Source organism: Topomyia yanbarensis, chromosome 2 (assembly GCF_030247195.1).
Source record: "Topomyia yanbarensis strain Yona2022 chromosome 2, ASM3024719v1, whole genome shotgun sequence".
Taxonomy (NCBI): Eukaryota; Metazoa; Arthropoda; class Insecta; order Diptera; family Culicidae; genus Topomyia; species Topomyia yanbarensis.
The window spans coordinates 319,052,841-319,079,955 of NC_080671.1; the positions used below are offsets into that span (position 1 = coordinate 319,052,841).

The 27,115-nt window shown below is 38.0% G+C and overlaps 1 protein-coding gene across 6 annotated transcripts in view; it reads left to right on the forward strand.

The window, feature by feature from the left end:
- LOC131683731 (flotillin-2) overlaps positions 1 to 27,115 on the forward strand; it is a 503,804-nt gene that overhangs the window by 144,606 nt on the left and 332,083 nt on the right. The window lies entirely within an intron of this gene.

The window sequence follows — 27,115 nt, forward strand, 5'->3', positions numbered from 1 at the left end:
ATAAATAATACTTGGAAAACCATCTTCCGTTTTATAACTATGCTGATAATACTGATGTTTTTCAAAATTTGGGACAAAGCACCGTAATCAAATGGGCCGCAAAGAACTTCGGGAGATCAAATTGCTTGTAGTGTATCACAAAACTCCCCACAACGCACTCTGTCAGCAAAAAATCCAGAGAGAAAATAGGTAGTTTGATTTATTTATGCATCCTTTGTGAGCTTCGTGAAGCTACGTGACAAACATTCACGAGCGAAGAATTGACGCTGCTCTTAAAAATTTCAAGCTTCACAGTTTATTCGCAGTTTGCCCATCTAGTGACCTACTGTGAAGTTTTGAGACTTTTCCATTAGTGCGTTGTTCATGGTTCATTAGTGAGCACAAAATTTTGATTGCTTTGTGATACACAGTTAGCAACAGCCGCGGGAGTGAGCGAATTTTCCCATGCCTGGCTACAACTTATGCTGAGTACAAACATTTGCAGTCCAGTATCTTCACTAATTGAAGAATGAGGTCTTTAAAACAGCTAACCCTATGTGTCAGCAAGATCCGCCCAATTCAAACTCGAATCGGAGACTACCCCGTCAATTTCAATCCGATTAGCTGGTATATATGCTCTATACTCCTTAAAAGACCCGCAATATCAATTGCCTGCTTCAAACTACTTACCACCACCCGAAGCTTATCAGGTCGAATTTTCGATAGTTCTGTCGGGGCCGAATATCTTTCCGTCGGAGCTCGAGAATTCTGCAAAAGATTCAAAAAAATATTGTCTTGTGTTAAAAAAAGATCACGGAAGACCCGATTGAGGAGCATGGATGTAGCTTGAGCCGAGGAGTCGAATTTATTTCGACATCCATCTTGTCTTATGTCGAACCATTGTCAGAACAAGTTATTTTTACACGGGTCTATTGCTCAGTGCACGTTAATAGGCGAACCAAGAAGGGGGAAGGCAATATAATAAACTTTTTTCGTAGATCGCTTATTAAACCAGAATAGTCTACCGAATCATTTTAATTTGAAATGATTTTTACTCTAAACTTATAAAATACTGATTTGTTATACTTTTTGAATATATTGTTCGGTTTTTGGGTACAAAAACTACAAAAAACCGAAATCTGACTTTACCTTATTTTTACAAGGCTTCGTATAGTGTCTATTTTTTATAAAACAAATAAATCTCAGATTTGAGCTTGAGCAAGAGTAATAAATTACAAGTGAGTTTTCATTTTTCTTTAGATTCGGATGCGCCAAATTTAGTTTTAAGAGTTTGTTTGTTTTAAATACTTTTTTTGTGAAACTAGTTGGCAATTCTTTCAAATTATTTTAAGCTAAAATTCGCAACATTTTTTTATTGTTCAATATTCCAACGTGTCAAAATGGACGAAACTTTTTGTACATTTATAAAGCACTGAAATAAAACTATCTTAGCAGCTTTAAAGGTTTTCAAATTTTTTATTTATTTTATTGAACACAAATTATACGATTATAAATTTTAGTTACTTAAATTTTGCAGTACATTGAAATACTTTGTATAGTACCAATTAACATCTATTTAACAATGAGTATCTTTCCAGAATTAGTTTAAACAAACATTTGAATGAAAAACATTGACATCAATAACTTAATGTGGGTGAACATGCAGGTTATCAAAGTCACCCCGGAATACAAAAACGGACTTCAACTTGAAATCATTTTTGGAAAAATAGCCGTAAGCGGACAATTTTAGGTAAAACCATCCAATCTTGTTCTCCATACAAAAAACGCAGTTTTTTTTCCACACCGCATGCCAGATCTTCATAAAAATTATTCAGCGTATGTAGAATGTTGTTACAGTACTGCTGATTGATTTTTATGACGATCTGACATACGGTGTGGAAAAAACTGCTTTTTTCGTTTGCGAATTTTACCCTTTCTCTGTCCAACCTTAATACTGCGTCAAACAGATTAGACAAATTCCAGGGTGAAATTCGCGAGGAACTCTAGTGATATGGGGGAATTTTGTTTCCTCTAGAAACTGAACCGTACATTATATGCAAATGACTACATGGTAATACAATTGCATTTATACACGAGAAGTTTCTTATTAGCTAGCACACGTAACATACAAGCCCCCACGCGTTCAAACGTGGTAACATACAAACGTTCGAACACTTTGTGATCATCCGCGCACACCTACACCCGGGATCTCACAAACATGAAAATGCCAAAGTGATTATTAAGTGAACGTCTTGGCACTTACAAATCTATAAACGCAATTTAAAATGCGAACGTGCAAACGCTTGTTCTCATGCTATCATGAAGATTTCACTCACCACGTCTGAATCATATACTCAATATCATAATTAGAACTACGGCCCGCTGCATTTTACCAGAAGCAGTGTATTAGTGGTGACATTTCCCGTCTCATCTGCAATTGTAGTGAGTAATCCATGCCAGCATATCTAATATTTCGATATAATAACGTTGTTATCCGGTAATTCGTAATAAAAAATGCAATGGCCCATGCTGCAAAATGGTATGCTTGCGCGTGACCTTTAGCGAGATTGCATTGACAAATGGTGGAATGATCCGAAATAGGAGTATACCCCAATGCGTTCAGTGGATATTTTGTATAATAATGTAGTATTATGGAACGCAAAGATGACATTCGCTTAAAGCACTTAGTTGTTATTTGATCACGAAAAGATTCACGACTTCATGAGATTAGATACCAACAGAGGCAGATTTTATCCCATAAGTGTATGCTGATATATGCCATACACTTCTGGGATATGTATAATATTCCAGAAGAAGTCATATAAAGCAAAATAATTGCACAGCGAAAGTTACGAAAATCATATGATAGAAGCGATAAATTGATTTACTCGTCTAATCTAGCAAGTAAGTTGCTTTATTCTCAGCTTTATTAAAATAATATTCCACCCTTACAAAAACTGGGTAGACAGGTTGTTAAGTAATTCATTTTTTCTCCACTCTTTCAAATGTTACCCGCTTAAGCTGTAGTCACATGATCGTGGCGTCAGCCGCTGGATTCAACCAAACTGGTTCTGCGGGATAACATATGCCCGGAGAGACCGTATTGCAGATGCAGTCCTCTATTCCGCAGAGCCCGATTCTCGAGCCGGGTACGGATTGCGCAAACCCCTGTGACCGTGGCAAGTCGGAAAATTGGCTCAAAAATAGTCGTCACTTTGCGGTGCATATTTATTGCCAGTTTCGTGCATGTCGACCAGGCCGCGTTGGAAAATTGAGATGCAGGCAACGAATAGAGTTGGACCTACTGGCACAGTTGCTCGTTTCTTTCTGACGTTACCTTGGTCTGTATGGAGAACGTGGAACCGTTTTCATTTCAAACATCGATGAGGACGCCTTTTTGTTGCTTTCGTTCGTAATTACCACTTATTTGACGGTATGTAAACAAAACATACAAGCTGTAGTACATCGGTGCAGGTTTACTATTGCTTTTTCGCCAGTCTTTGTTAAGTACAGGGCAACCCGCCGATTGACGGTGAGTAAGAAGGAAAAAAAACTTTCCACAATGCAAGACCCACTTACGGGATGATGTAACATTGCACATTCCGTCTAGAGTATGGTCGTACACGTTGTCGTCTAGAAAAGTGAGAGACGCTTTTTTGTGTTTGGTTTAGTTTTTCAGCTTGAGCTGCATCGATTGTAAACAAATAATCGTTTGCTCCCTCTGGAGTTGTAGCCGTAGTTTTCCTGTGATGGCAAGGAAGCTTATTTTGCTCGTTTGAACAATAAACTAGTTGCGTCAATGATATGAGTTTCGAAACGTATAAGGGATTTGATTATTTTGATAGATGTTTACCAATAAAACTATGGCATAATCTTTTTCAATAGTTTTTGGGGCTGCTTAATATGGTTGCAAATATTTTTGCGATGACGGAATTTCGTTCTTCACAGGTTACGTCCATGAAGGTAAAAAAAAATTTTCATGCAAAATTTTAGTATGAAATAATTGTATAATATTAACACGTACCGCAAATCTGTTGAAGTTATATACGAAAATGTTGTATGTGAAACAAGTTTTACACAAAATTTACAAAATACCAACACCTACGGCTTAATATGACTACGCAGTATTACTTTATCGAGTGAATTCCGACTTCGCTGCCGCTCACTTAAACTTCAACTTAATCTAGCCATAGCTCCTATGTTTGAGTGAACCGGGCTAACGAGTGAATCATGTGTTTGCTTGCGCGTCCGACGGCGGGTTGGCGGCCACCTCGTCCCGCGGATCCTCGGCGCTCTCGGATTTGTTTTATTTAGTGTAAAATACATCATTCAATCAACCAATTAGGACATCTTTCACTAAAATCGGTAAACTAGACAATTAACATGACGCTTAAAGTTACTACTGGGTGAGTCGATATTTTTGGAGACACTTTAGATTGATTGGTAAATTTCGGCTACAGGCTACTGGACAGCAACCAAAGTTTCATGGTAGTTCAGTACATGTATTTATCTCAGCTTGTCGGTTAAATTTTTGGATGAGTTTGAGTAAAATGCTCGAAATTTTCGGGCCCTCCGCAGGAGCTTATATAGTCGTTTCCGATACGTTTTCTCTGTTTTGACATTAAAAACTGCACTATCTTGGGCTGGATGTCATTCTAATATCTAAAATCAAACGATGTTACGTTCTTGCGTGACTAATATTTAACGCTAATATCTTTGTTATTTATGGATGGATTTTCGTATTTTTACTACCAAACAATTTGGAAGTAACTGAAATTATGTTCTATTGCTATATAGTTTGTGTATTCCAATAGTACACTATTGAAAACCCCGTAAATGAATAGATATAGGAAAACGTGAAAACTCCTATACATGAGTCAGCCTGTTTCGGGTAGAGCTGTCAGTAGTGGATTCCTAGCAACTCAATCAAATACACGAGATTATTAATTTGAGTCAGTCGATGCTTGCTTTCCAAATGAGCAACATCATGACTATATCATCCGGATAGTACAATAAGCGGTAAACGCTGTGACATTTCTGTAACCCGCACACAGTTAAACTGTGTACAACTTGCACCCTTGGAAATGCGAAAGCTTCGAGTCATGTACACACAATGATTAGCAATGCGCGTGGGAATGGTAGGTTGGTAGGGTGGGTTTGGATTGAGTTCAACACTGCAGGATGCGACATGTATGCTGCATGTGAGTTTGCGAATTAGGATAAAATTAATTTAGTTTTATGCTTGTCTGTGCATTGGGTTGCCGGTGTCTATGGTAATGACCTTGTTGACACACACACATTTCATATTTTGAATATACGTGATACGGACTCAACTTGATTAGTGCTTGCTGAGAGACGTTGGTTTGTTGGAGATTTATATGGGCGAAGAAATTTGGTTATATAAGAGCAGTTTCAGTTTGGATTGATTATCGAAATGTTGCGAAGCTAATCTATTGCAATTCTTGTTGTGATGTGCAATGCACTATGGTCCCAAAGCTGTATTTAGGAAGACAAAACTGTTTGCGCCAAAACCGTTGGTTTTAGATATATAGTATCTTCGGCAAACTTTGTTAGTACTTTCTTGCTGATTTTTTTATATTAATTGAATTAGGGTGGTCCTTGTGGTTAGGGTGTTCAAAGTATCAACTTCTTAGATATGTAAAATTCAGCTACATAATGTATAAATCAATCAAATTTAAGCAACTTTTCTTAAGAAACTATGTAGCTATCTCTAATGGTTCATGTGCTATAACTTTTGCAATATTTAAGGTGGGGTGGCTCTTTAAAAATTAGTTTTCTATTAATATCTTTTTATGTGTTAATTTATCGCTAATACTTTGATCTAGAGGTTTTTAGAGCTTTTGTAAATACACATTTTTACCGAAGCAATGAAGTTTCTATCTCTTTTGTTTGCATAGTTACAGGCGATTTTAAAAACAAAAATGATTTTTTTCAAAGCTATATATCTTCCAACATTGCAAATGGATTTTCAATCTTTTAATTTCATTTGAAAGATTGAAACAAAAGAGATAGAAACTTCATTGCTTCGGCAAAAAAGTGTATTTACAAAAGTTCTTAAAACCTCTAGAACAAAGTATTAGCGATAAATTAACACATAAAAAAATATTAATGGAAAACTAATTTTTAAAGAGCTACCCCACCTTAAATATTGCAAAAATTATAGCACATGAACCATTAGAGATAGCTACATAGTTTCTTAAGAAAAGTTGCTTAAATTTGATTGATTTATAACTTTGTAGAACATTATGTAGCTGAATTTTACATATCTAAGAAGTTGATACTTTGAACACCCTAACCACAAGGACCACCCTAATTCAACTAATATAAAAAAATCAGCAAGAAAGTACTAACAAAGTTTACCGAAGTTACTATATATCTAAAACCAACGGTTTTGGCGCAAACAGTTTTGTCTTCCTAAATACAGCTTTGGGACCATAGTGCAATGGTTTAGTACTGTGTTATGAATATATACAGTATTTAGTACACACTGTCAGGTTAATAGATTGTGGAAAATTATTTCAAGTCAAGTATCGACTTAATAACACGTTCTGGTGTGGTTCATTTTTAGATTGATAATTTTGATAGCTCTGTATCAAAAAACGGAAAATTTTAAAACTGGAACTTACTCTGCCCAGCAGCAGTTTAAGCGGATGTTCTTTTAGGCTCGAAATTCAAGCCCATGTCTTACTGCACTCAAAATTATATTTCCCTAGTTTATCCAGTCAGGTATTGGTCAATGTAGTCAAAACACAGTTCTTAACGCGTTTTAAATTAAGCAACAAATAGAATGGCAGTATTTACCAATTCAAGTGTTGAAACAAAATTGTTCGAAATTATAAAACAAAACACTATATAAACAAATAAATAAATGTTAAAGTAACTCACACAATGAATTACATGTTCTCAAATGTACATTCATAATCTCTCTCATTCCAAACGTTTAAACGCTCGTGCCTTCGCGATAACACAAACCTGGGCACAAACGTGAACATGAAATTGTAACCATCCACACACACTCGCTTACGTTAAAACCCCCGGTAATGAAATGAATGATTTACCACTTATAAATTTACAGGCGCGGTCTCAAGCATTAACCCACTGTTCCACAGAGGAGTAACTAGAACAAATTCTTGGCCAATAACCAAAAAAAAATTTCGATTTTTTATTTAGTTATATTTTTTTTTAAATACCTAAAAGCATACTGCATATTATGGCAAAATAAAGAGTAAGCCAAAAATTGCTAAATAATTTTTGCATGGATGCAAAATGGTGATATTTTAAGGGGTTTTAATCATTTTTTATTATATATCCAGCAAAATCGCTTTCTAATGATGATGATTGTATTAAATAAGACAATATTATAACAAACGTAATAGAATAGAACTATTAGTGTAACCTCAGCTTAAAAATAACCGAAAATAGTAGTGTTTCTGTGTATTGGACCAGCTTTAGAAACACCCTTTTTAAACATTTTATTCCAAATTTGAACGACAGAAAAGTTACACTATACGGCCAGATTCGGCAAAGTTGCTGAAACAACATTACAAAACAAGATTCCGGCTATGCGAAATACATTATATCTCTTCCGATCTTTTCCGATCCACAAATTCCAAGCGATTTGAAAATATTAGTATTTCTACTAATTTTAGGTACGCCAAAATGATGTAGGGCAAAATACTATGTTTGTCAAATATGAATATGTGCAGAGGTCTCCCTTTTCTTCTCCCTTTTCCACTGACCAACTGTTCATGCATCGGGAAAAACAAATGTATTCACAAAGATCACCTCGAAAATACTAGTATTCGGAAGGATCTAGAAAATTGACCTCTGCACTGGTAGGTGGATAGATGCCAAATTGTCCCAAAAACTAGTTATTTTCTATTTTTAGTTCATATTAAGGTATAGTAACAGCAATGGCCGCAAAAAATAGTTTTGGCCAGGATTCGACCCCAGTTACTCCTCTGTGCGTTCGAGCGATCATGAATCGGTCACGTTCGAAAGTCCCCACCCTCTGCCCTAGCAGCTTAGGTCCATGGCATGAGTTTTACCAATCAGAAAAAATATGACGCTCATATCCACTAGACGACACGTTCATTGGCTACATGACCGGGAACTCTTGTGATATGGGGAAACTTACTCTCTTCTAGCACTGAATCTCTTCACACTAAAAATTCGGTATGAGTTTCACGGTCCGCGCGCATATGCAAATGACAACGCGGTTATGAAATCGAATTTATGCACGCGGAGTTACGTACGCACGACAAACACGGTAACATACAATCGCTCGAGCTTTTCGCGATCATCCGCGCACTCCTACGGCCGCGATTTCACAAACAGGTCAACATCCTGATGACTTAGTGAATGTCTCAAAAGTGAACCTGCAAACGCCCATGGTCGCACGATCATAACTCGGATACGTCCGGAAGTCTCTGCTCTCAGCCCTACGAGCCTAGGTCCATGGCTTGAGTCCAATCCAAGTCCAACCAATCAGAAAAATATGACGCTCATATCCACTAGACATAACCGAGAGCTCTAGTGATATGGGAGAACTCACTTTTTTCTAGCATCTGAACCGTATACTGAAAATTAAGTATCAGATTCACGGTCCGCGCGCTATCATTTAAGAACGCACACGAATATGCGAAAGGACACACGGTTATAAAATCGAATTCATCCACGCGACGTTACAAACACGCGCGACATACAAACGCGCCCTTCTCGATGATAACACGAACATGCAGTCGTGATCATCAACGCACAACTACGCGCAAGATTTCGTAAACACAAAAACGCCCCGATGGTTTAGTATAATCTGATTAACGCTGTCTCAAGCGCCCACAAATACACGTTCATTTCCACGCGATCCTAATCTGCCGTTCTACGCATATTTGTCCCATGTATATAGGGAATCCCATAGAACAAATATGCTTATAGCGGCAGTAATGTCCCCACACCCACACATTCTAACCGTACACTCTATGTCACGATCAGAATCATGGCCCACTGTAATTGGCCTTAAGCAGTGTTTTAGTGGGTGACATTTCCCGTGATTCTGACGTAGAGCCTTTCTTAGAACCCTGCTCTACAGCTCCAGTAGGACAACTCCCGAGAAAAAAATATTTGCATCAAAGAACTTTTGTTTTAGAATCTATACACAATATGAGTTTTTGAGGAACTTCGTGTGGAAGATGTATTTTACGTCACTGCTATTTCCTTCATGGGGAACGTAAAACAGCCGGTCTCCTACCAGTCATTTCAGTCGAGCGTCATGCACGTCTCGTTGTTCATGGTCACAACCACATTTCACTTCGCAGGGAAGATATCCTTGACGAACACCGTCAACCGTTGCTTTTGGGTGGCCGCTTGCGCTTCCGATTTGGCCGGCCATGATTTTCCTCATGTCAATGTCCATGTTGGCAAAATACTTTTTGATGGTCTGGCCGGTTCAATTCGCGGAAAACTTTTGCTAGCTTGCCTTTGCCATATATAACAATAAGCAAGAATTATGGCAAAAAGTAATTTCCAATTATTAGGTAAAGAATGCTACGATTCAAACTTTAAACTCGTTTTTATCTAAATCAATAAAATGTTACTTAGTCAGGTCTGAGTTAACACCGACCAAGTACTCCTGTGGTAGTGTATTATATAACAAGGATTATAATTTGAATGTGAACTCAATTAAAGCTATTACCACCACTTTTACGAGAATTTCTACTGTAATCAACACATATGTCCAGAACTGGGGCTCCATTCCTTGTATATTTATTATAAGCCAATGGAAAAATAACTCCTTTCATTTAACCATTTGCGCAAACCAACCGCAATTTTGTGCTAATTGGCCAGACATCTTAAAGAAATATTTTTGAGCGAGCATTTTCTGGTTCCACTGAGCTGAGTCGAATAGTACTTATAACCAGGCAGGGTTAGCAATACAATTGCAGAAGCAAACAATCAACTCTTCATCGACAATATACATTCCGTCGATCGGTGTTGTGATTCAATTTTCGATTGATCGTTCGAAAGACTTAAGTAGCGTACGTCACTTTGTTACCTGTTATTTTCGAAATCGATTATCAGTTTTGTACATGTTGAAACACACTGAACTATTTGACCAAAACACGAAGGAATGACCGGCGCTCCAGCGATAGTTCGGAGATGTTATACAAAGCATGCACTTCAAAACGGTCCAACGTAATCACGTACATTCACGCCAACGCCCATCACTTTCGATACCTGCAATTATAAATCGAACATAACATAATGATTCAAACCGAAGTTAGTGCTGGAGCCCTCGCGCTTCAAGCACGCATCAAGTATTTATTTAGCATGCCGTGTGGCAATATGTACAGTAACAGATCCATTACTTCCAAAAACGATCCGCCAGTTGCCAGTGACGATCACCGTGTGACTGGAAGTCGCAGGCTCGGCAGACGTGCTTCGAATCACGCACCTGAACCAGTGTTCACATTTTCTTTCTCCGGCCGGCTGAGCACATGTTACGAAAAGGATGCAAAGAAGGAGAAAAACCCAATGCCTTACTTTCTTACCTAACCTTACCCAAAAAAAGCAGAATCGCATCGCATTGCCGTTTGCAATATTTAGTGAAAACCTGATCCGAGCGAATCTGGGAGGGGGATCGTCCATTAATGCCGACCACTGGGAATATAAAATCACTGTTTGTAAAACTACGGAGCTTAAATCATCCGATCTCTTTCAGATCTTGGAGGATTCGTTTGACGTACTGGTTGGCTGTAGGTTGGTCTTCGTGTACTCGTAGTAGCGTACGTAACCTTTCCAGCCCGGCAAAGTAAGTCAGTCGCGCCGAGTGGCACACTTTCCTCGAAAACTCAAACACTGCTTCTCGCGATTGCACACTGACAACGTGCGAGATGGCAGGCGCAAAGCGAAGGCTTTGCCAAGTTACATCATACCCTCCTCATGAATCTGCGCACAGTATAAATTGTGTATTAGCAGTTTTTGAACCCTCTCGTCTCTCTTTCTGCTTACCAACCGGCGAAATTGCTTGCCGCGTGCTTCATGAATATGATGATCATCATCGTTGTCATCAGGCGAATGGTGGAAAGCGTCGTAATCGCAGAATGGTATTTATCTTTGACCAAGATCAAACAATGCTACATCTGCTACACCTCAGCATGGGTCCTCTTTATCCTGAGTATGTACGTAAGTAGGTAGCTAAACTGCGTGCACAATTCACGGTTCGTTGCGTGCCGGTCGGTGGTATGCAGAAGTCATATTGCGAAATCCAAAGATCATCAGACGATGAAAGGCGTGCATAAAATGACATTGAGATAACCGATGCGGAATTTGATTTACATTTTTACTATTAATCTTTCTGCTATAATACCTGTCCAATAGGCTAATATGTGCTGCTCTGCTGGCGACAATAGTCTATGCCAGGCTTTTGTTATGAAATATGTTTGATGTCCGTCCGGAGGTGGTGCGTACGCTGAAAGATCAGCGAATTATGCGCATGTAATGAGGAAAAGCAGCATTGGCCGTTCCATTACGTATGTCGAACATTTTAGTAAACTGTTTCTTCTGTTAAGTCTGATATTATTAAGTAATAATCTCGCCGGTTTAGAGTTGAATAAGCCGTGAATTACTCATAGAAAATGATCATGAATTTATTTTCTTCGGAGTTTCAACCTTTGTTTTACGTCTAAGACTTGGAATATATTAGTAAGCACTTTGAAATGTAAAAATAATCATGCGATCTTGCTATGAAACGGATTTTGCTTTTACCCCTAAGAGCGCGCTCATACTGATCTTTCGTTCATATCTCTGACCAATACACTTAATTTTTTCTGCCGAACCTCAGCTTTTTCCATCTTTTGCCGAAATCTCAACAGCTGAGTTTCAGCAAAAATTAATTTTTGCTGAGATCTCAGTAAAAGTGACGTGTGAGTGCTGAGACTCGGAAAATATTTCACCGAAAATTTCGCAAGCTAATCTCACTTTACTGAGATATCAGTTCCTAAATTTGCTGACTACACAGCTGTTGGGAAATTACCAAGCCGAATTGAGTGTGAACATTAGGTCAAGCTTTAAATGATATAAGAATACGAACATTAAATATTAATTTTGCAATGTCGAACGAATTTAGCAGTATTAACCAAAAGGTCACAATTTATTTTACTCACTAAAATATTTTCTATGAATGACGATAACGGGTGATAAATAGAAAATATTTCGATGCCAACCCAGTCTGACATCAAAAAAATAATTACGGTTACAGTTACTATAGCTAGGGTTATATTGTAAAGCTGGAAAAGAAACTTGCTTTCAACGATAAAAAATATCCAAAACTTACGACGCACATTTTGAAATTTGGATTGAAACTAAGTCTAGTTAACCCTTCCATGCCCAATTTTTTTCTAGTGCATGTGGGATTTCAAAACTATTTTTCCTTGAAAACAGTGGGGTAAGAAACACGAAAAGCCATTTTTCATAAAGATTGGTGCTTCCCTCGCAGTGCTAGAAGCTGCTCAATTTTTACCTTCCAATGCCCAATACAATTCTCCTAGAACAGTGATTCTCAACCTTTTTCGTACCACGGACCCCTAAAATTCACTCTGTGTTGCTGCGGACCCCCATGGATAAACCTAGATTTTGTATGCTTTCAATATGTTATTTTCAGTTTGTTAGGAAGCAAGACTTGAAATTTCAGTCTGCACTCAGAAAATTTATTTTTCTTCGCGGACCCCCAGCAACGTCTTCACGGCCCCCTGGGGGTCCGCGGACCCCAGGTTGAGAATCACTGTCCTAGAATATTTACAATAGTCCACTTGCGTGGAAAACGTAGCCAAATGCATTCTAATTTTATAAGTTTTCAATAATATTGCAACATAACGAAGATATATGAAAAATTCATTTTTCGTCGTCAACGTAAATTGCCTCTGGCAGCACTGCTCCAATGGAATCAAATCAGACAAACTGCAATAACTTCAGTTCTAGAGCTGATCCTTGTTAGTACTCAAATGGAAAAAATAGTGACATTTATTAGCCTTACTTGTTTTTGTGAGCGAATCTTGCATCAATCAAAAGATATAGTTGTTTAAAAACGTTTTTGTCCACAAACAACATGGGCATGAATGGGTTAAGTGGTACGGTGTTGCTACTTCCAATATTTACAGTGTTTCGGCTACATATTTACAATTTTTTTTGAAAGATGTTCAAAACAAAGATGTATGAACTGCTACAGTAATGCAAAAAACAGTTAGCTTTAAAAATTCAAGTTTTTCAGAAAAGGTGAGTTCTTGCACAAGTTCTACTTCATTTTAAGAGGTTACATCCCTGTAAAGTACGAAAAAATAGGCATATTTTGGGAATCGAGATCTTGCAAATGACAACACGGATATAGAAACACATTACTACACGTGAAATCCCAACCACGCTAACATACACCCAATACAAATGCCCACACGATTAACAATGAGCAATATTGTTTTAAAACAGCATTACTAAAACATTTCAAAATAATCTTAGTAACGTATTACAACTGTGAGACAATTTTCAAATAGTTAAAAAAATATTTGCATCTCTAAGGATCAGAAGAACGCGCACAATGACATACAAACGCTCGAGTTTTTTGCGATAGTACAAACCCGCTCGAAAAGGCGATCATCCACACATACCGACGCAATGATTTTACAATTTTATAAACGTCTTGACGATTAAGGGGACCTTCTCCTGGATTCGGCGGAAAATCAAGCAATATTTGAGAATCGTTGTGGAAAAACTTGTCCTACTTTATCAAGTGCACGGCCTCTGGTAGTTGACTGAAATGAGAAATGGATATAATTAATCAAAATAGATAAAATTTTCTATAACTTATACTTATTTTCAATAAATTTTGATTAAAAAACCAATTTTGAAGACGTTAAGGAAAAAAAGTGAAAATGAAAAATTTAATTTTTTTAACGTCCATGAAATTATTTTTTTATCAAAATTTATTAAATTTAGCTATAAGTCATAGGAAATTTGATCTATTTCAAAGGGTCATATACATATGGCGAAAAAATCAGCTAAGTGGTTTTATAAAAGTGTTTTATGTAAATTTTACTTGAAAAAGCGAAAGACAGTTCGTTGGTAGCTCCATCGAAGATATAAAAAACAAGTTGAATTAAAAAAATATTCCAGGTGGTCGGAGTTATGGCCCATCCCCCGAAGCGTGTTTTTTGGTAGAGGTTTGCGGTGAACGCTCTTCAAGCCGAACCGCTCGACTGAAATCCAAAAACTAAAAAGATTATTGAAGAAAAATGTATTGTAGTGTACTTGAACGGATCGGTGTCCCAATAATTTTTTTTCTTGCCTTAAAAACATGATGACCAAAAAAGTTTTGTGGTGTTCAAAATTTTAAACAAAAATTCATTGCAAAGAATCAATTTTTTTTTGATGAAACAAAAACCGTTCGAATACACCGGAAAATAAATACAATTAAAAAGTTTTTTAAAATCGGATGACTAGTTTTTGAGATATCCCGTTTACCGCAAGTCTATTCCGAGATAATTGCGTTTAACGTTTTGTGCTAACTTCATTCGCAAACGACTGTAATTTAAAATCTAGCGCTCCGATTTGGATGAAATTTCGCACAGATATTTTCAAAAGTATGTACTTTCAGAATATTCAATTTTTTCGATTTTATGAGTTTCAGTTTATTTTTCAGTTAACTACAAGAAGACCGTATACTTGACAAAGTAGGGCGATGTTTCGCGCGTAGAGGCCGATTAGATCCGCCATTTTGAAGCTGCCATTTCGAATTTAAAAAAAAATCTGATTATCCATAAATAACGAATAAAAGATTAAAAGTAGAATTTCGTATGTATTTTCATTGTACCACGAAAAATCTTGAACATTGCTTGATTTTCCGCCGAATCCAGGAGAAGATCCATTTAAGGCACCGTTATATCTTTACGAATGTATAAACACGGCTAGCACATGAAACACGCCATAGTTGTAGACTCGAACGAGATGGGGGAGCTCACCTTATTATTTCATTTGAACCGTACACTCAAAATGAAATATCAAAATAACGGTTCGCGCGAGCATTCAAAAGCCCACGCGAATTCGCAAACACGGATACGCGGTATTATAAACGAATTCATTCCCGCGAAGTTTCCAATACGTTAACATGCGCGTCATAAAAATGCTTACGTGATCAAACATGCTAACATAGAAACGCTCGTGTCCTTATCGCCTCGTTGATATGTTAATACTGACGAGTTTAAAAACGCCGTCTCAATTGCGATTATCTAAAGTCCTTTCCTTCGCGAACATGAACTCTACATTTAGCCCTAGTAGCCTAGGTCCATCTTAGTTTCTAAAAAAAGATCATACTCATATACAATAGAAGTCTCAGGGCGCGAAGGCAGGATACCTTAGTGATATGAGAGAACTCACTCCCTTCTAGATCTGAACCGTATATTCGAATTCGCGGTTCGCGCAAACATTCAACGCGAATATGCTGGTATACAAACGGATTTATTCACGCGAAACTACATGCATACTGGCACATAGGACATACAAACGGCCCACATGATCGAACAAGTTAACAATCAATCGCTCTAGCCCTTCGCGATCATTCTCGAACACTTAGGCCCGCGATCTCGTAAATATGAAAACACTCCGGTGAATAAGTGAACGTTGTAGCATTTATAAACGCAGTCTCAAACCCGTGTTCGCGCGATCATGAATCAGTTACACCCGGAAGTCCCTATCTTCGGTCCTAGCAGCCTAGGCACAAGCATTCAGTTGGTAAAATCTAACAAAAAAAAATGGCGCTGATATACATAAGACAACACGTTCCATGACGACATGACCGGCAACTCTAGTGCTATGGGGAACTCGCTCTCTTCTAGCATTTGAACCGTTCTCTGAAAATTAATAATCAGATTCACGGTTCGCGCGATCATTCAAGGATACATGCGAAAATGTGAGGCCACATGGTTATGAAACCAAATTTATTCACTTGAAATTTCATACACGATAGCTTACGCGACTACAAACGCCCGTGTGATCGAACACGTTAACATGCAAACGATTGAACCCTTCGCGATGATACACAAAGGTGAACATACAATCGCGACTAAGTGAACATTATAGCGCTTGTAATCTGATCAGTGCTGTCTCAAGCGCAAACAAACAAATACTTGTTCCAACGCGATCGTGATGTCCCTACGCTCGCACATTTGAACCGTACACTTAATATCACCATCAGAATCACGGCCCACGCTAATTTGCCATACGCAATGTTTTAGTGGGTAACATCCCCCCCCCCCTCCTACCATCCCCTAAATTGTTCACGTGGTACAAGGACGGCTTCTTATACAAAATAAATAAAATGCATACAATAAATACATTGAGCAAAATAATTTACAAAAATAACATTAATAAAATTGTTTGTTTGTTTATTTATTAAGGCTTTAACCTCGAGGGTCATTCGCCTTTTTGAAAATAATGTACATTTCAAAAATTACAAATTCAAAAATTTCATTCAAAATAGATATCAAAATATATATAAACCATCGCACATTATTTTTGTCGACTATCCTGGGTGCACTGCTTTCCGTTTCTTGTGTTGACTTTCTTTCTCGGTGGTGAGCGATGGTCGGGTGTACCTTCTGCTGCTTGCTGATCAGTCTGTCTGCCTTCCCCCTCGCTTGTGTTTGTGTCCATATCGTCATCACTAGAATGGTTGTCGCTGTTAGATTTTTGGTGCTTTTTGTGTTTTCGAGTGACTTTGATATAGCCGTCTTCTTTCTTGTTTATTTCATCCCTGCGTACGGTGAGTATTGGCTTTGGGATGCCGTGGAATATTGTTGGTCCGGCATTCATTTGTTGGCCGGCTGTTTGTTGTGTATCAGCAAATGTTGAAGGCTGTTTGGTAGTGGTGGTTGAAGATGAGTTTTCTTTAGTTGTTTTGGCGCATGGCTTACCGTAGTGTGCAGTCTGATTACAGAACTGACACGTGGGCACCTTCCCAGGGTATGTGCATAGGGTTCTTTGTATGTAGTTAACACCTTGAGATGATCTGCCCTCGAAAGTCAAGTAAGATGGTATAGGTTGGTACAGCCGCATTCGCACAACCCGAACACCGTTGAGAATGCCAGGGAAAAAGTTTCTCCAAGTGTCGTTAGAGACGGATTCCACTTCTCCGTACTTCGACATGAATCTTTTAATATAATCCGTGCTAGTACGAGGTGCCAGATCATGGAGGCGAATTTCCGTTAGATCAAGGTCCATATACACGGGGATCTTGGTTTTGACGTTTTCATATTCGACGTCATGTTGCATGTTGTTCTTTGCTACGAACCTTTCTGCCTCGGCTAAGGAGTTGAACGTTATTAGTACTACATTCCTGGTGTGGTGAAGCTGGACGTGTGATATCTCTGTAAGATCAAGTTCCATTTTCACCTTGACCAATTGTTCCACCTCGCGCACTGAAGGTCTAAGACGGGTTTGCGAAAAATCAATCGCGATTGTGTTCTCCCGTAATGGGCGAAATTTATTTTGTTGTTCACTCATTTCACTCGCAGTTAGCTGCAACGGAACTTTCCTGTGTCTATATGCTACACGTACACGTTAGAGCGGCGCGGCGCGGGTAGTATTTTTTGTTTGTGTGCTGTTCGCAAGCAGGTCGCTTTTTGGCTTCTGATCTGTACGAGATGAGGAAGCAGACTGATTAATAAAATTGATAAAATTAATAAAATTATTATTTTTCTGCACAAATTTAATATTGAAGTAATTAAATTAATAAAAGAAATGGAATGCACTTCAAATGAAAAAATAAATAAAATAAACAACGAATGAGTACAATTAAATTAATGAATACAATAATTAAAAATATAAAACAGTCAAGATGATTTTTGGGCCATCGTTTCATAATGTCCTAAAATGTTTACGAAAACTACTTTTTTTGGTATAGAGGTTTTAGATGTGATACTCTTATTGTTGAATGATCTCTCATGAGTACTCGTTCAAAAAATAAAATAATTCGAGCAGGTTGCGACTCTGAAGAGAAGAAATTTTATACATGAATAAAAATACAATATTACGAGTTCTAGCGATTCAAAAGTGATAAAATTGAGTACGGTTATATGTGTCATCCATTCGGATCACGAAGTACAGTTAAATACTACAAAAAGACTGGGTGTTGTGTATAGACGTAAACAGCGTTATGAATATATTCGCTCGGCTTTTACTTATATTTTCGCTTTGATGTATAAGAAACATCTAATATTAATCGAAGCCGAAAATAGTAGCGACATTTAGACGTAATTGATTCCGATAGCGTCTCGGACCTCGAAATCAAAGATATTTTATATATTTTACCAGTACTACCAATTCTCAGGGCCAGGTATGCGAACGGTACCCGCAAACTACATTTTTTCCGGCACATTTACATTTGCACACGCCGTACAGCCCGCTATAGCGACGCATCACTACTGCTCTTGCCAGAACGGTAACCAAACCGAGTACACATTTCCGCATAGCAGTAAAATATATTTTTGTTTTGCTGCTGTACTCCGACTGCTCGGTGAGAATGTGGCGTAGTAAAGTTTGTTCTCTCGCTTTATACACTTTTCACTGCCTAGTCAAAGGGAGAGGCCCGCACACGAAAACGTTGATGCCGGTCGTGGCGTAAATGAACCGTCGTTTGTGATTAAAAATATTGAATAAATTAAAAATATTAAAAAGTGTAAAATAAGGAAAGAAAAGCTGTACCGCTCGTGTCTGGTGGCTGTACTGGGGGCAGTATTTTTTGTCATGTTACTGCTTTGCTTACAGGCTGCCGTACAGCGCTGGGCGTCCTGCACTAGCGAACGACATCAGCGTCGTATGAGAAAGGAGATTGTAAGCAGAAAAATTACAGCCGTAGAAAAGGTAAGCGCATCCTAGCTCGGGGGTCCATTACAGCAGTACTGATTTTCGCCAGAAAGGATTGTTACTAAGAACCCTAGATTCAGATCTGACATTGGCTATCTTTCCTGATTGAAGTTTCAATATACTACGACTAACGTATGAGAACAGCGCCTTACAACCCGTTTAACTAGGAACCTCATAAATTACGTAACGCAAAAATTGCCCGAAGTTGACTCTCCCTGCTCCACCATGCAACAAATTGTCGCAAATCTATACCCCCTCTCCCTCCCCTACTACCCTAATATTTTTCTCCAGTAAAAACATGTTACATAGCGTTCTGGGTTATGGTTTATTCCACCTCTTCTATATGTCATGTTGTCGTTCCCCTCATCCTCTTAAAGTGTTATGTAATTTATGAATGGTTCCTTGGATTAAGACGCTTCAAATTAATACAGTAATGTTTCGATTATATCACTATGCGTTTATGTCAATACTCGTTTATATCACCCTCGAATATATCACGGTTTTATCTCGATTATATCACGCTTTTTGAAATACAGATAAGGCACACTACATTTTGATCTAATTAAGCCACATGTTGTATCCTGGCACTTTTAGGGTTTTTTTTTTACAATTGATTTGCTTATTTACATATAGGGTAATGAGCCTATTATTGGGTTTCGGACTATTTCGTTAAGGGTTTATATATGATGAGGTCGGTCAAAAAGTCGATCTTTTTTATTCTTTTATCTTAAAGTATAGATTCTTAAGAAAGTATCTGAAATTTTTATAGAGGTATAAGTAGTAGAAGCAAAGTTATAGCGCTGTTTATCTTGTTCCTTTAAGTGAAGACAGGGCGTGGCGCGAACCTTCAAACGTGAATAATCTCGAAATCATATTTTACCAAGACGTTGTTGCAATGACTAGGATTGCCGAAATATTCTTCGACCGATTTCAATTTTAGTTTTAAATTCTTCGTAACTTATTTGCCGTGTCCTTAATGGACCGTCTGGAGGGACCGTTTGGTGTAGCAGGTAAATAAATCGACTTGGTGATAGGACTATTTCTATGGATGTTGAAACAACGAGAACTGAATCGTAATCTCTCCGAATACACTGATTTTAATAGTCAAAATATTTGTCCAAAACTTTAATGTGGCAGATTCCTTTAAGTTTAGTTTTGGGTGGTTCAACTATTTTAAGAAACGATATATGCTACGTAATGCTACGTGCCATACCGTTTCACCCAATGCGTTGAACAAAGATGACACACGCTGCTCTAACCAACGGCTTCAAATGGGTAGTGTCATTATAGAAGCATGGCAAAAATAGGCCCATTACCCTACTATGATTTATTCTTTTGACTAACTTGACCTTATCATTACTTTTTTTTATATAAATACATGGATTAATGCTTGAATGTAATTTTTTGGTTTGTTTTGAATATATCACGCTTCAAATATATCACGCTAAAATACAGACCGACCGTGATATAATCGAAACATTACTGTATAGTTAATATTGGAATGAAAGGATCAAATTTCCTATATTAAAAGCAAACCATACGTCTCCTTTGATTTTATTCGATCCGAAGTTTTTTAATTAGATAACGTTAACTTTAAGTGATGTTGGAACATTTATAGTTTATTGATTGTTCCCATCCGACGGTTACGTCGCAAATGTTCACATAATCATCACACCTAGCACGTGTAATCACCACTTTAGGATTTAATCTTTCACTAATCGTCGATCGAAAACAATCAATATCGTATCAGCGTGCGTTTTGGGATGCCGGGTCAGTTAAAAGCCTGCGCACCCTTGCTGTACAGAATCGCCTTTGAAGCATTCACGCGCAAACGCGATCGCCATCAATTTGCCGTCAGCTCGGCTCGGAGCCTATCGATGTTTACCTTATTTTTGCGCTCATTGCGCTAATGGCTGATCGTAATCCAGTCAGCATATGGAACGAAGAGCTAGATAGAGCTGCGACCGGTGTTGTTAGTCTTATGCTCTAAACATAGAAAGCAGTAAAAACCACTGGTTACGTAGTCATGGAAAATTATCTAATGCGACGACTTCTAGAAAATTGTCTACATAGAAGCCGTAGGCTGCTTGACCAAGCTTGAAACTTGCAGAGATCGCGTTTTACGGTTGGCCAATGAAGCAACTTCTAGTTGGATTTGCGGTATGCATAGGCACTAGACTCTGTTTGGTGGCTTGCCATGCCAATGACTTTGCCGTTCTTACACCAACGGAGTGCTATTGACCTGCTTTAGAACTTACTACCTACATACGAACTTGGTACTAGTTATTCAACATGAGTTGTTCTTTGCTTGTTTGAGGTTCAGGGTGGAGGTCATTACGAGCAGTAGGCATGAATGAATCGTTTTCCATAGGCGAGTGTTACTCACGTTTTTTGGTGATTAATGAATATGGATGCTCTTTGGTTAACCTCAGACTGTATATATTATTTCGTGGACCGGATTGTGTTGCTTTATATAACACAACTGCGTAATAAGTTATTACGTTACTTGAAACTCATAACAAAGGGTTTACACGAATTTTTGAAATTTTATTTATCTATCTGATTACTTTTTTGAGGTTCGTCTTTCAACGGTGATGTGTTTATAAACATGAAGGCTTTGAATAATATTTCAACTTCAATGGCATAAATTAACTATTTTATACTTCAGGTTTAGAGACAGCAATAGTACGTTTGGTGAACGTTGTCAATTCACTCGAACTTTCACTCTTCATTTACATTTTAACAAAATACATTAACTATGAACAGCCAGGTTATTTTTGCCAACAACGTACATAGGGTTCGTCGTTTCGTTAACAATCAATAGACCAGTTTTACAGCTAGACTAATGTTAATTCTTTCTTCTGATATCTTCTTATTTGTAAAAACATCAATGTCCTGCTAAATGTACAGATATTTTTTATCTTGTGTCACTATAACATTTAGATTATCGTTCACGAAGTGTCACAAAAAACTGCAATCATAATCGCTATCCCTTCAACTTGAGAAGCCAGTATAAGCAGTATTTCCGACCTATCAGATTTTGTTTGTTCGACTGAAACGGATCTTTTTTTAATATTCCGCCTCAATACATATGGTCGGAGTTAAGTCAAACCTTACTAAGTGACATTGCATTGATTTCGAGAAAAACAAGTTGAAAGTTTGAATCGCAGCATCCTTTACATTGTAATTCGAAATTAATTTTTGCCATAATTCTTGCTAATTATAACATATTGCAAATCTGGTAAGAGTCGAATGAAGCTGAAGTAATTCTTCATCCAATGCTATCATTATCTCATTTTTTTGCGATTTTGCGACTTAGTCCGGCTTGACTTAACACTGACCATATATCCCGTTGAACTCCAGAACTTTTGCACGCTGGTTTACTACGATTTGTTTTGAAATATATCTTTACATTTGATCTCTACTTTAATTCCCATATGGTCGGTGTTAAGTCAGATCGGACTAAGTGAAAAAAATATTGATTTCGAGAAAAACGAGTTTAAAGTTTGAATCGCAGCATCCTTAACATTATGATTGGAAATTAATTTTTGCCACAATTTCGAATGTAGCTGACGAAATTCTTTATCCAATGTTATAAATATCTCATTTTTTGATGTTTTGCGACTTAGTCCGGTACGTATGTACGATTGTATACCGATAGATCAAACATAGTTCTGTTCGAATCCGTCAGAGATATTCAAACAAACATCTGGATTACTTTAGTTTATTTGCTATGCAAACATCTACGAATAGAATTTCCGGATTGATCCAATTTATTCTGATATCTGTCTTGACTAGTTACTGGAGCTTACGTGATTCACCATCTTTTGCTTGTTTTTTCCTTGCACTGTGGAATCGAAAGAGTGACAACAGTGTAACGCTTAAAAAGCTCCTCAAGCACACAGCCGAAGCTTTCGGCGTTGGTGAATTGATTTGTTTTCTTTTCTGTTCCTGTTTTTATAGTATATCTCAGAATATGTTCCATTATCTACATTCAGGGGCATTTCCATAGTGTTATAAAATAACTCTAGTGCCTGAAGTTATTTTCATGACAGAAACTCTTGTAGTTGGTTTTCTCGATGAGGAAACCGTATTGGAAGTGTATAACAGTCACATATTTTCTCTTTAAAATTTCAAAACTAGTTTTAGTAAATCCTAAAATTGGCAGACCAAAAACCGATAACTTTCAGTTAATTTCACAATACAATGAGTGCTAGCGACTGTTAAGAGGGGTCCCTAATTCAAGAAATACTTGCATCTCCGTACTGAGGACTAAATGACTGGTGGAACTAAAATATGCCAGTTGCGAACGGAGAATTAAGGGTCTTACCCTTGCTGTGTCAAGCGAATCTTTGATTATGTGGACTGCTCTTTCTTCGAAAATCGTGGGAATCTAATGATGATCATGTCTCATCCCATTGAAAGTTCGCCATAGGGCACCTGTACTGTAGGACATTACAAGTCAATGTCTTTGGTTTTCTTTAATTGCTGTATAATGTTGGTGATAAAATATGTAATGCTCTAATCGACTACCAAAGATTAATCTTCAGCATATACGTACAGCACCTATGAATCTATCCCGCCGCCTGCTGGAGGATATAGCTTTGGAAACTTCTCTGCTGGAAAGTTACTTAACCTGTTCGTAGCTTTCAATAAAAATGGCATGACAAATCCACGTGAAATGTCTCGTGCATGAATTCTAGAGAATAGAATGACGGATATCTTTTTTTTTGACCCCATAGCTCATGATGTTTGTACTGTCACTGTCAATATGACTAACATAAAGCTGAAATACGTCTGTTGTTTGACATATTTTCCGCATAATGAAACCCCATCTTGCATCATATTATGGTGAAAAGGGCTTTTACTGATAATCGGCTGTCGGCACCGTCGACAGTTTTAAGCGGATGCAGACCGATTCCAAGTAGTGCTTCGAATCTATGTTTGCACTGCGGTAAGTGAAATGTTCGCACGTGATGGCGGAGAAATATTTTGATTAGAACGTGGTTGATTTGGTTATCAGATTATTGATCAGGTGATTTCTAGGTAGCCTTATTGCTACCTTTGCGGGGAAAGAAGGTACTGAGGACTATCATTCTTCAGGAGGTTGCAAAGTTCATGAATCCTTGGCCACGGTCATTTGTAATTATGCACAGACTGTCCAGTCCGATCAGCTGTTTATACATTGCGTCCCGGCCTATCCGGACGTTCATGTCGCTTATGATAAGCTTAATATGCCGCGGTGGTCAACTGTCGTAGACACGCATGAACTGCGCATAGAATGCATGATTCTCGGGTTTCACTTCGTTAGGGCAGTGCACATTGATGATAGTGTTGTTGAGGAAAACACCTTTGATCCTAACTATACACATCCTTTCTCTGATTGTCTGTCACTTGATCATGCGTTGGCGCGTCCTGTCCTGCACTATAGTCGGTTCACGGCTCGTTTTTTCGACCTTCTGGTAGAATCCTATTTACGTATTTCATAGTCCTATTTTCGTCACGTGGGTCTTTGTTTTGTTCGTAGCTGGGGTTTTCTGGGTGGTCTGTTGGGCCTGCACCAACCCGCAATATCATCAAACGATCGCCGTGTGGGGTTTCTATGTTGTCCTGAGACCTAAGACAGGTATTTAGTTCTACCTATGATAGGGTCAAACTGACCATGCTCTCTCACACCTCATTTAGCTACTACTGTAGAAGGCAGTAATACCTACAGTCTACAGATTAAATGTCACTCGGCTATTGAATCAGTAGAAGAGTAACAATAATGTGTTAGAGCTTCTAGGTTGTTTCTATTTGCTAGTATTTTTAATCACACAATACTACAGTGTTTCATCAACAGCTGGAAATTTTTTACATTTTCGTGAAATGTCCATTTTCCATGCAGTATGGTGCCCGTAGCTGAATGTACACGAGACCCGAAAACCGGTTTCAAGGTGGGTTACAAATGAAATATATTTACATATAAAATTTGTTTATGATCAGCTAACAATAATGCAGAGTGTCTTCGAGACATTGAAAAATTCGTGAATATGGCTCGAATGATACTCGAACATTGAATTTACACAGAATTTCCGTGTAAATCCGGGACCTGAAATCTGAGCAAATAAACAAGTAGTTTTTGAAACTTGAATGAATTCCCGATCATGTGCAGGTGGTTTTCTTGAAATCAGTAGGATTCTGGAGGACACCCTGTAGCAGTTATAACAACATAACATTGAACAATGAATGAACTTTGGTTGAGTTTTACTCTTTTGATTGGACTGATTACAATATAATAATTATATTATAATAATTATTCAGTACAGTAATATAATAACAATTCAGTACAGATATAGAAGCTGCCATCAGTTATTTCCAGTTGTGCTTCTAACGCCAATTTATCTCAGAAACAGATATTTACATATCGCAATAGCAAAGCTGGATTAATTCGGTGTTCATGGATAACTTCTGGTTTCGTTCCTGCCTCGATGGAAGGCAACTCCAAATCAGCATTAAGGACTATCTATCAGCACCATTCTTCGCTACATTCGGCATCCCACAAGGAAGCCATTTCGATCTAGTAATATTCTTCTCTACTTTAATGACGTCAATGTCAAATTACAAGGATCCCGTCTCTCTTTTGCCGACGACATGAAAGTTTATCGACAAATACGAAACAAAACCGATGCCGAGTTTATTCAGAGTGAACTGGAGAACTTTAGTACCTGATGCGATCTAAACAGAATAGTTTTAAACCCGAGTAAATGCTCAATCGTTCCGTTCAAGCGGAAACGCCATCCGACTCAGTTTAACTACCATTTCTTCGACTCGAGCATACCAAGACACTCATGTCAAGGATCTTGGAGTCATAATGGATTTGGAACTAACGTTCAAACCACATACTTTATACATCGTAGAAAAGGCATCAAGACAGCTTGGGTTCATCTTCCGAATAGCGAAAAACTTTAGGGACGTATACTGTTTAAAATCTCTCTACTGAGCGTTGATTCGTTCAACACTAGAATATTGTTCCGATGTTTCGAATCCGTACTACCAGAACGGCGTTGACAGAATCGAGGCCGTCTAACGCCGGTTTATAAGCTTTACACTCCGATATCTTGTAGGAAATATGCTCTTTCGTTAGACCAAAGCATACATATCGAAGGACCAACATGGTTTCTTTGCAGACAGATCAACAACCACCAATCTAGGCCAATTTACATCGTACTGCATTAAAAACATCACAAGTAGACACTATATACACTGATCTTAAAGTTGCTTTTGATCTTGTAGGCCACTCTCTTCTTCTGGCAAAGATCGAGCGGCTGGGTGATCCATCAAATTTTACAGGGTGGCTTAAATCTTATCTCGTAGATCGTTCTCTGTCTGTGAAGTTAGGAAGTAACGTGTCATATAGCTTGATCAACTTGTCGGGTGTACCTCAAGGGTGCAATCTCGGACCATTCCTTCAATGACGTTTGCTATATTATACCCCCAGCGTGCAAACTTATATACGCTGATGATCTCAAACTCTTTCTCATTGTGCGGTAAATAGAGGACTGTATCGAACTTCAGCGACATCTAAATGCTTTCTGTAATTGGTGTAATCGCAACTTGTAAGCTCGCACGCGCAGAAAAAATCCAATTCTCTGGAGCTACAACATCGCTGGCCAATTGCAATAGTGTCAGTTATCGGAGACCTTGGTGTACTTCTGGACTCGCAACTAACATTCAGAATCCATTACTCTCACGTCATAGCACAGGCAAATAGAAACCTTGGCTTCATTATAAGAATCGCCAATGAGTTCACTGATCCATATTATCTGCGGGCATTGTATTTTTCACTTGTTCGGTCTACCTGGAAGCTTCCGCAGCCATTTGTTGTCCTTATACATTAGGTCATTGCAAAAAAAAATTTTTTTTTGAATTCTCGAAGGCCCCCCCTCTCATATTGTGACAAATGTCAAAGTAAGGTCAGATGCCAAATTTCATATCATTTGGACAATTTTAGACCCCCGCCCACTTCGCTTGAAATTTTTTGAAATTGGTACTATGGGAAAATATGGAGGAAAAAATACATTAAATGCTATAACTTTTGAAGTAGCAATCAGAAAATTACGATTTACACCTCTTTTGGAAGGAAATAATCTTAGTATTTGAATGGAGGTATTTTTGTTTCTAGAAAAATACGGGAAAGTGGGGTACTGGGTCATTTTGGCCCCAAAAT